Below are 9,692 nucleotides of genomic sequence, written 5' to 3'. Positions count from 1 at the left end.
TATGCATCAGCGCTCCTGTGTCCCTTGGGTAAATTCCCAGCAGTGCTATTTCTGGGTCACAGGGGAGTTCTGTTGTTAATTTTTTGAGGAACCTCCACACTGTTTTCTTCTTTATTTTGTTTTAATGAAAACAAAACCCTCTGGGCTTTATTAACAGGAAGACACTTCTGAATTTCTAGCCTGTCGAGCCCTAACTGGCTCCGACTCGCTGCAGCCGGGAGTGGCCGTGGGAGATGGTGGTGGCCCTGTTTCTGTGGCCGGGAGGCCCACCGGAGCCACGCCGGTGTGAAGGAGCCTCCCAGGCTCGGCTCGGCAGCGTGCATCAGGAGGGCCCCAAGGTGAAATTTCAGCCGTGACGGTATGGTTGGTGTCCAGTGTCTCCCTCTGTAAACACTGACCTCAGGTTTGGTAGATACAAGCTTCCAGGCTTCTTTCCATGCAGTGGAGCTTCAGCTGGAGCTAAAGGTAGAGTATGATGTCACCAGCTATCTGTTGTCAGTCCCTAATTAATACCTCACCATGACTACCTGGCTCTTTTGTTCTAAATTAGGACTCGATCTCATTGTCCTTCCTCAGCTGTGGGGACCCAGGCCAGGGATGGGCTGCCAGAGCTTGGGATCATCCAAGGCCTCAGCACAGGCGTGAGAGGCGGTGTATGGGCCCTGCGTGCGGGACATCGGAGAGGAAGGCCCAAGCGTGCAGAAGCCCCAGGCCCATGGGAGTGCTGGGGACTGGCAGCCCTGGGAAGGTTCAGGAAATCAGCCTCCTGCTCAGAATAGCTGTTGGGGAGCATAAAGTAAGTCTGGCAGGGAGCTTTTACCTTCACTGCCCCAGGCGGCTAGGTTGGCCCCACCTTGCTGATGGAACATTCCAGTTCATTCTTTCCAAATTTGTCTTCCATAAGAATCACGCCAAGCACTTATTAAATATGCAGATTCCCAGGTCCCACCCCAGAGGTACTGATTCCATCTCTTTAATGGATGCTCTGAGTGACCTATGTGATGAGCCACGTTTGGGGAAACACCCCTCTGTTCAGGGATCTCACTCAGGAGCCTGGGCTCGTCCATCCCTCCAGGTGCTTTCGTTGGCCTCTCAGAAGAGAAGACAAAGGCCTTGTCCTACTCATCTGCATCTCCTTCGCAGTCTCGGACGCCGTCTTGAACGCCGCTGGCCGGGGCCAGGTCATAGCTCAATGCAGGGTCCCGTCTGGAAAAAGTTTCTATGTGTTTTCTCCCTCTTTGGGGGCCAGCCTTCCCCCCTCTTGTCTTAGTAAGAGATAATTTTATTTTTTTATTAAAATATTGTTTGTGTATTTATTTTTGAGAGAGAGAGCTAACGGGAGGGGCAGAGAGAGGGGGACAGAGAATCCCAAGCAGGCTCCATGCTGACAGCTCAGAGCCCAATGTGGAGCTCAAACTCACAAACCTGGAGACCATGACCTGGGTTGAAACCAAGGGTTGAGCACTTACCCGACTGAGCCGCCCAGGCGCCCCAAGAAGTAATTTTAGAAGAGGTGCTTTGATGAGCTATTGGTGCCTGTTTGGTGCCTTTTATATTAAACCTCCTGTCTGCTCTAGTTTGCCAAGAGTATTTATAGAACACATTATGTGTAGAACAAGGAATAAAAAGTCAATTAAACATGTTCTTACTTGCCAGGCATCAAAAAGCTTGTTTGGATTTGGATTAACAGAAAAGTCCCGGAGATGGGTAGCGGTGATGGCTGTATAACCTTGTGGTTGTACTTAATCCCGCCAAAGCTGTGCACCTAAACGTGAGTAAAACGGTAAATGTTATGTTACGTATGTTTTGCCACAATTAGGAAAAAAAAAAAAGTCCCAACCTGTTCAAGAGACGATATACCCAAGAGCCAACCAAAGAAGACATTTACAAAGTGATAAACCAGCAAATGTAAAGAAATAAGGGAATTTAAAGAGGTACTTGAGTGAAGAAAACCAAACGCTCAGGCAGCTCTTGTGCTGGTTTTGAAGGAGGTAAAGACTCAAGACGCTGGCGAAAGAGATCACAGGGAATAGAAAAGAAACTTCCAAAGGGGAGGAGGGTCTGCGAGGAGGAGGCAGCCGGCACACCGTCCCTGGGTGCCGGAAGCGTTGGCCAGGTGAATGGCAGGGTGACGGAGGAAGTGTCTCCGTGGGCGGGGCTGAGCGCAAGGCTTCTTGCTCCCAGTGAGTAGAGAGGTGTGGTCCTGATTGGAAGGGACTTTCTGCTGGCTCTTTGGTATCACAGGCTGAGGTTTGGAAGAAGGAAACTCTGGGGACCCCCTGTCCCTGGCCCCCTGCCCTGGGGGCGAGCTGTTGGAGAGATGGTTAGAAACGTCCAGAAAGCGTGTACTCCCTCATCTCTGCCCTGAGCAGCATGGGAAAGAGCCGGAGGTGGGGCCTGGCGGAGGAGCCAGCTCCGACTGGAGAGCCCAGCCCAGGCAAGGGCTTTCTGGAACTCAGAGCCAACACCCACCGGGCAGTTGATGAGAACCAGGTGGCTTTCGGGAAAAGTGTTACTTACCAGGAGGACCCCAGATTTGCAGGGGGACCTCACTTAGAGCAACTGGTGGATGAGCCGAGCTTTATTGCACAGGTGCAGGGAGCCAGGGCCGCCGTGGCCGCCCCAGGGGCCGGGGAGGGGAGAGTGCCAGGCCTGTGTGTCTGATAAGCTAGCCATGCCGGCCGAGCCATCTGTGGCTAGTCTGGCGCGTAGTAGGCATTGGGCAACTATTCGCTACACTGAAATGGATTGAAAACCCACTCGTTTCTATTTTGTAGGATTTTGCTTTTTGTTTGTTTTTGTTTTGTTCTTCGTTTTCTACTAAAGAGTTTCTTTTTTTAAAAAAAAATTAAGATTTTTTTTAAGGTTTTTTTTTAAGGTTTTTTTATTTTTGAGAGAGAGAGAGAGAGTGAGCGAGGGAGGGGCAGAGAGAGAGGGAGATACAGTATCTGAAGCAGGCTCTAGGCTCAGAGCTGTCAGCACAGAGCCCAGCGTGGGGTTCGAACTCATTAACAGTGAGATCATGACCTAAGCCGAAGTCGGATGCTTAACCGACTGAGCCACCCAGCCACCCCGCTAAAGGTTGTTTTTTTTTTTTATGTTTATTTATTTATTTGAGAGAGAGCGAGCACCAGCAAGTGTGAGCGGGGAAGGGGCAGAGAGAGAAGGAGGGAGAAATCTGCTCCATCAACCCAACACAGGCGAACCCATGAGCCACGAGATCATGACCTGAGCCAAACCAAGAGCTGAACGCTTAACCCAGGCGTCCCCCACCCCAGAAAGAATTTTAAGATATTAGACTCAGCTGAATCAAGCTAAAGGGGGGAGGGGGTTGGTCCACATCTAGGACCCTGGGCCCCCGGGATGGGCCACCCTCTCAGCCTCCAGGCTCCCCTCCCTCACCTGGTGACTCCTACTCAGCCCAGCTCTGCCCCGGCCAGCTCAGTGCGCTCCTCATGGTCCTCTGGGTTCAGCTCCCGAGTCCCCCTTCCATGCTCTCTGGCTGCCTCCCAGCATCTCTTGCCCGTCCCTCCGCATCCTGGGTCTCCGCGGGTCCAAGATTGCCCCGACCCGCTCTCCTCTCTGCTCTGCTGCTGCTCGCCTCCCTCCGGGCTTCCGTGTGCCCTCGAGAGGCATCTCCACCTGCACGATGTCTCCAGTCAGAAACCTCAACTCACCCTCAGTCTTGCTGAGTCGGCCTCAGACGAGGCCCTGGAGTCCCCTCCCGTCTGAGCCTGCCCAGCCCTGCTCTCCCCGAAGGGCACTCAGGAAGAGTGGCCCGTTCAGGGCTGTGGGAGGCTCCCCGAGGCAGCTGCGGGCTTGGGGATTCATTCCTTCTGCCCTGTGCTCAGAGCGGGCGCCGCACCCCCTTGGCCCCGGGAACTCCTTGGGTTTCTTAGTTCCCCTCCGGAGCCCCAAGTCTCAAGAAAGCCCAGCCGATGAGCCAGGCTGTGTTGTGTTTTGTCCCTCCCAGTTCCCGCACCCCTGGGGTTCCGCAAGGCCTTCGGCTCGGGAGGCTCAGAGCCCTGGTTCCCACCCTTGGCTGCACAGCGGGATCAGCTGGGGAGTTCGCAGGGTCCCAGGGGCCAGGGCACCGCCCAGGCCCATGAAAGCCTCCTGTCGGGGGCGGGGCACCAGTGTGGGCACGTTGCCAGGGCTCTCTAGGTGATTGTAATCTTCAGCCGAGGTTGAGAGTGACCAGTTTGCAACATACATTTCCACTCTTTTTTTATTAAAAATTTTAAATGTTTATTTATTTTTGAGAGAGAGACAGAGCACGAGCAGGGGAGGCGCAGAGAGAGAGGAAGACACAGAATTCAGAGCAGGCTCTGGGCTCTGAGCTGGCAGCATAGAGCCCGATGCGGGGCTCGAATCCATAAACCTTGAGATCATGACCTGAGCCGACGTCGGACGCTCATCAGACTGAGCCCCCCAAATGCCCCTCTACTCTTTCTGCCTTGGGGTCTCAGAGTCGTTCATTCTCCAGCCCCCCCGACTGGGTCTTTCAAGTCCTTCTCCAGGAATAGCTTAACTTGGAACGATTCTATCCTATCTTCGACTTTCATCTAACAGTTCATCTGTCCACTCTGTGCCTGGCCCTGGGGAGCAAATAGAACTGGGTCTCTCTGGTGGGCAGTTTGATTTTGGCCATTGCCCCACATCCATTTCCTTTGATTGTCCCAAACCTTGATTTTCCTCTGGGTGTCTGCTCCAGTTCTGCCCCCGGTCCATGGTCCCCCAGTCCATCGCCCCCCAGTCCACGGTCCCAGTCCACGGCTCCTAGTCCATGGCCCCCGGTCCATGGTCCCCCAGTCCATGGTCCCAGTCCACGGCTCCTAGTCCATGGCCCCCAGTTCATGGTCCCCTGGTCCATGGCCCCCAGTCCATGGCCCCCAGTCCACGGCCCCCAGTCCACGGCCCCCCAGTCCACGGTCCCGGTCCACGGCTCCTAGTCCATGGCCCCCAGTCCATGGCTTCTAGTCAATGGCTCCTAGTCCATGGCTCCCAGTTCATGGTCCCCTGGTCCATGGCCCCCCAGTCCTGCCCCCAGAGAAGCTGCCTCTGCACCTCACTCCGGGCTGCATGTGACCCCAGCTAAGCTCATCGGGGCATGTCATCCACCTGCCACAGGGATGGGCTCAGGGATGGGCCCGAGCCCTAAGGCAGCAGGCTAGTCAGACACTGTGCAGCTCGATTCTGGGACTGTGGTTTGAATTGTCAGGGAATTTACTAATTTCTTGCTATATATGCACGTAGGACCAGAGCTGGGAAGAGAGCTTATCTAAGAACAGAGCACAGGAAGACCCAGGGAGGGACCCTGCCCTTGAAGATCATGGTCTTTTTTTTTTTTTTTTGAAGATCACTCTTACGGGGATTCTCCCTGCAGATGCTTCTCGAAGGGTAGTAAGGTGATAGGGTGCTGGCTCAGGGCAGCGCCGCAGCACAGCCTGGATGGCCCTGGGGTGCCTATGGCCGGCTGCACCGCTGCCCAGCCGGTCACTTCCAGCTCTGCCTCTCGTGGCTGCACTCTGCTGGGAGGTCTGGCCTCTCCTCAAGATTGTGGGACTGTTGGATGACCGGCCCCTCTGCCCAGCAGCTTTAGGTTTCCAGACCCGCAAGCGCTCTGTGGTCTCCCCTCGCATTTCAGGCTTCCCTCCCCTTACTGGAGGCTGATGCAGACACCTCCTCTCCTTCTCCAGCCTTGGCTGAACCCCGCCCAGCTTGGATCCTCATAAAATTCTGCCCCCAGTCTCTGCTGCTCTAGGCCCCTCTCCTTGCTGCTGCCAGAGGATCGAAGATGCTAATCTGATGGTGCTTCAAAACTTGTTTTTGCTCCCTGTGGCCTTCAGAATCGAGTCCAAACTCCTTAACATGTCCCCGAGATCTTTCCCAGGGTGGTCCCCACTTCCCTCTCACGCCTGGCCACCTCCTACCGCACGCTACTGAGCCCACCACAGGGACACTGCTGTCCATCCCCACGTGAGTCACGCTCTGGTGCTGGTCTATTTGCAGGAACTGGCCTTCTCTCCCACACGTCCTGTAAGATCCAGCTGTGATGTCTCTCTTCTGAAGCCGAAGCCAGGCAAAGTCCGTATCTCGCGGAACTTTATTTATACCTCAGTTATGCTATATTTTGCTTATTAGGTTGTCTGAGGACACAGCCTGGCTTGGAATGGGTGCTTGGTTAAGGCTGAATGAATGAATGCTTTCAGAATCTGCAGCAGCGGCTGGGACAGACAGACTTAGGAAAGCCCTGGATGGGACTCTGCTGGAATCAGGTATAGCCCGCCTTCTTAAGGGGAGGTCCTCGGCCAGACTGGAAGCGAGGGACTGGGGCTGGTGGTCCCATGTCCATCTGGTGGCACCTTAAAGAGACAGCCTGTGGTCTTCTCTGACCCTCAGGTGCCCTGCAGAAGAATCCTGAAGCTATGGGGAGTTTGGGACACAGGTTTACAAAGTGTTACCGGGCAGGAAGTGCATGAGCTGTTCCCATACAGTTTCAGAAGCCTCAACCCGCTTCTAAATATTAGTATGTTGACTATATAAGTAGCAGTCTAACGGTATTAATTCAGTTACAATAAAGAATGAAAATTTCACCCTGGTTCCACCACGATAGCCAGGCAAAGTAATGGTACTTACAGTGTATTAAGAAGGTACTATTGCAGGGGCGCCTGGGTGGCTTAGTCGGTTAAGCGTCCGACTTTCGCTTAGGTCATGATCTTGCGGTTCGTGGGTTCGAGCCCCACGTCGGGCTCTGTGCTGACTGCCAGCTCAGAGCCTGGAGCCTGTTTCAGTCTGTGACTCCCTCTCTCTCTGACCCTCCCCTGCTCATGCTGTCTCTCTCTCTCCTAGAAATAAATAAAACATAAAAAAAAAAAAAAAAAAAGAAGGTACTATTGCAGGGACTGAGCTAAGCACCTTACATGTATTATCTCATTTAAGCTTTCAAAAGACTTGATTCTGAAGATTCAGGGAGCAAGCTAACAGTCTGGTGAGGTCTCCTCGCCTTACAGGGGAGTCAACAGAGAGGTTGGAGAGCCTGTCCAGCATCAGTGGTCAGCGGCAGAGCTGGGACACAGCCCAAGTCTGTCTGACTCCGATGTGGTTTTACCTCATATTACTTCTGCTGTCCCGTGAACCAGACTCTTCACTTTCTGTGCCTCCAGGCCTTATCCATTCACACTAACAGTTTTCACCTAACCAGAGTCCTAACGCAGGAAGTATGGTAACATAGATTACTGTCCGAACTTCACTTTATATCAAAATCCACACCCAGTCCCTCACCAGGTCCACCTGAGGCTACTTCCAAGTACATGTCTGATCTGTAACTCACCTTCCTTCACCTCTGCCCTTATCTTTTGTCTGGGCTTTCTGAGAGCCTCCTAACCAGTCTCCATGGTTTTACTCTTTTCCCCTTCTTACCTCTCCTCCCAGTAACCAGAGTGATTTTTAAAAAATATAAACTGGGGCTGCCTGCGTGACTCAGTTGGTTGAGGGTCCAACTTAGGCTTAGGTCATGATCTCACGGATTGTGAGTTTGAGCCCCGCGTTGGTTTCTGTGCTGACAGCTTGGAGCCTGGAGCCTGCTTCAGAGTCTGCGTCTCCCCCTCTCTCTTTACCCCTCCCCTGCTCGCACTCTGTCTCTCAAAAATAAATAAACATTAAAAATTAAAAAAGAAATGTAAACCAGATCCTAGCATTCCGCACCCGCCAGTGCATTTGGGCAAATCCCAATTCCCGAGCCAGGCCTCCGTGCCCGGGCTCCTCCCCAGCTCGCCTCCTGCCCACGACACTCACGACATGCTAACCACACCGACCTTCCAGCTCCTTGGAACTTCCCGGTTCTCGTCCACCTCAGTGCCTTGGACGTTTCCTCTTCCTGGGACCACTTCTTCCTTACCATCCCCAGCCAGTACCACTCCAAAGAGGCCACTCCTGCCCACCCTTCTCGCCCTAAATTAGGACCCTTTTACTCACACAGATCACAGCTTACGTACTGTGTGACTATTTGCGTCATATTTTTCACCTGTTTTATAGTTCTGTGATGGAAGGACTGTGTCTCTTTTGCTGAGCACTTTCTCCCTCATGCCCAGCTCAGCATCAGATACACCATAGGCGATCAATATTTGCACAAAGAATACATATTTTTCCATGTTACTATATGGTCTCCACAAGCATAATCTGGTGGCTGCATAACACCTGACAGTTATCCATTTAATTCATGGCTTTAATGAGATGTTTGTTTCCTACATCCAGAGCTGACCTTTTGCGGTCACAAGAAAAAAAAAATGTTTGAAGTCCCTGTATCAGCAATATCAGAAATCTGAACACACGAATAATAACACTATTCATGTATGCAGTAAGCCTAATCTTGCTGTTGAAAGAGAAATATATATAGATTACAGGTTTTTGAAATCAGGGTAGTTGGTTGTGAGCAGTGCTGCTTTTAAAAATAGAACAGAAGGGAAGATGGTGAATGCCTTGCAGGTGAGGGGTGAGAATTGTTCCGTGTACCTTCCATATATATATATAACTTGTGTTTCCATTTTATGAGCTCTCCACGTGCACCTTTTGCACACGGCCGATGGCAAGATGGCTGTGTAGGCTTTGGTCTACAGGAGACTCCCAGGGCTGCATTTTCAATAAAGTTTTCTTTCTGGACCCATTTTAGATTTACAGAAAAGTGGCAAAGACGGGGCCGAGGTCCTTGTGTGCCTCTCATCTGAGTGTCCCCCGTTGTCAGGGTCCCCCGTGTGCCACACGGAACAGACAAGTGCATTGTCAGTAACCGAACGCCACACTTGAGCCGCGTCTCACCAGTTTTTCTTCTCTCTCCTGCAGGACCGAATCTAGGATCTCGTGGGCCTTCAGTCGTCTTGTCTCCTGGGCCTCCTCTGCTCTGTGACAGCTTCTCAGTCTTTCTTTGTTCATCGTGACCTTGACGGAGGAGTGCGGGTCAGGTATTTTGTAGAACGTTCCTCCGTGTGGATTTGTCTGGTGTGTTTCTCATGATTCCACTGGGGTGATGGGTTTAGGGGAAGAAGCATCACACGGTGGGGTACACGTCTCCTCAGCACCCCCATCAGAGGGTATGTGATGCCAACGTGGCTCATCACTGGTGATGTTAACCTGCCTCACTTGGTCAAGGTGGTGTCTGCCAGGCTTCTCCACCATAAAGTTGCCATTTTTCCCTGTCCACACTCTATTCCTGTTTGTTTGTTTAAAGTTTACTTATCTATATTGACAGAGAAAGATCATGAGAGGGAAGGGGCAGAGAGACCGGGAGAGACAAAGAATCCCAGGCAGATGACAGTGCAGAGCCCAACATGGGGCTCAAACTCACAAACTGTGAGATCATGATGTGAGCTGAACTCAAGAGTCAGGTGCTTAACAGACGGAGCCGCCCAGGCTCTCCACCCCACACTCTATTTTTCAGAGGCAAATCACTAAGACCTACTCTCAGGGAGTGGGGGTGGGGAGTCTGTTGAACTCTACATCCTGGGAGGGAAGTATCTACACATCTTATTTTGAATTCTTCTCTATGGAAGATTTGCCTCTTCCCCACTTACTTAACAATTTATTTGAATATGGACTCATGTATATTCATTTCTTATTTTGCATTATAATCCTATACCGCGTTATTTATTTTATGGATCAAATCGTTCAAGCGTTGGCCACTGGGAGCTCTTTCC

At 52.0% G+C, this 9,692-nt stretch overlaps 1 long non-coding RNA gene across 1 annotated transcript; it reads left to right on the top strand.

The window, feature by feature from the left end:
• The first annotated feature begins 591 nt into the window (after positions 1–591).
• LOC120220285 lies at positions 592–8,937 on the top strand. Its single transcript, XR_005525521.1, has 3 exons — positions 592–796; positions 1,657–1,771; positions 8,842–8,937. It is a non-coding gene; the product is annotated as an uncharacterized LOC120220285 (long non-coding RNA).
• The last annotated feature ends 755 nt before the right edge of the window (positions 8,938–9,692 follow it).

Source organism: Hyaena hyaena, unplaced genomic scaffold, assembly GCF_003009895.1.
Source record: "Hyaena hyaena isolate Hyena2069 unplaced genomic scaffold, ASM300989v1 scaffold_13, whole genome shotgun sequence".
In the NCBI taxonomy this organism is placed as follows: domain Eukaryota; kingdom Metazoa; phylum Chordata; class Mammalia; order Carnivora; family Hyaenidae; genus Hyaena; species Hyaena hyaena.
This window is presented reverse-complemented; position numbering and strand designations above follow the sequence as displayed.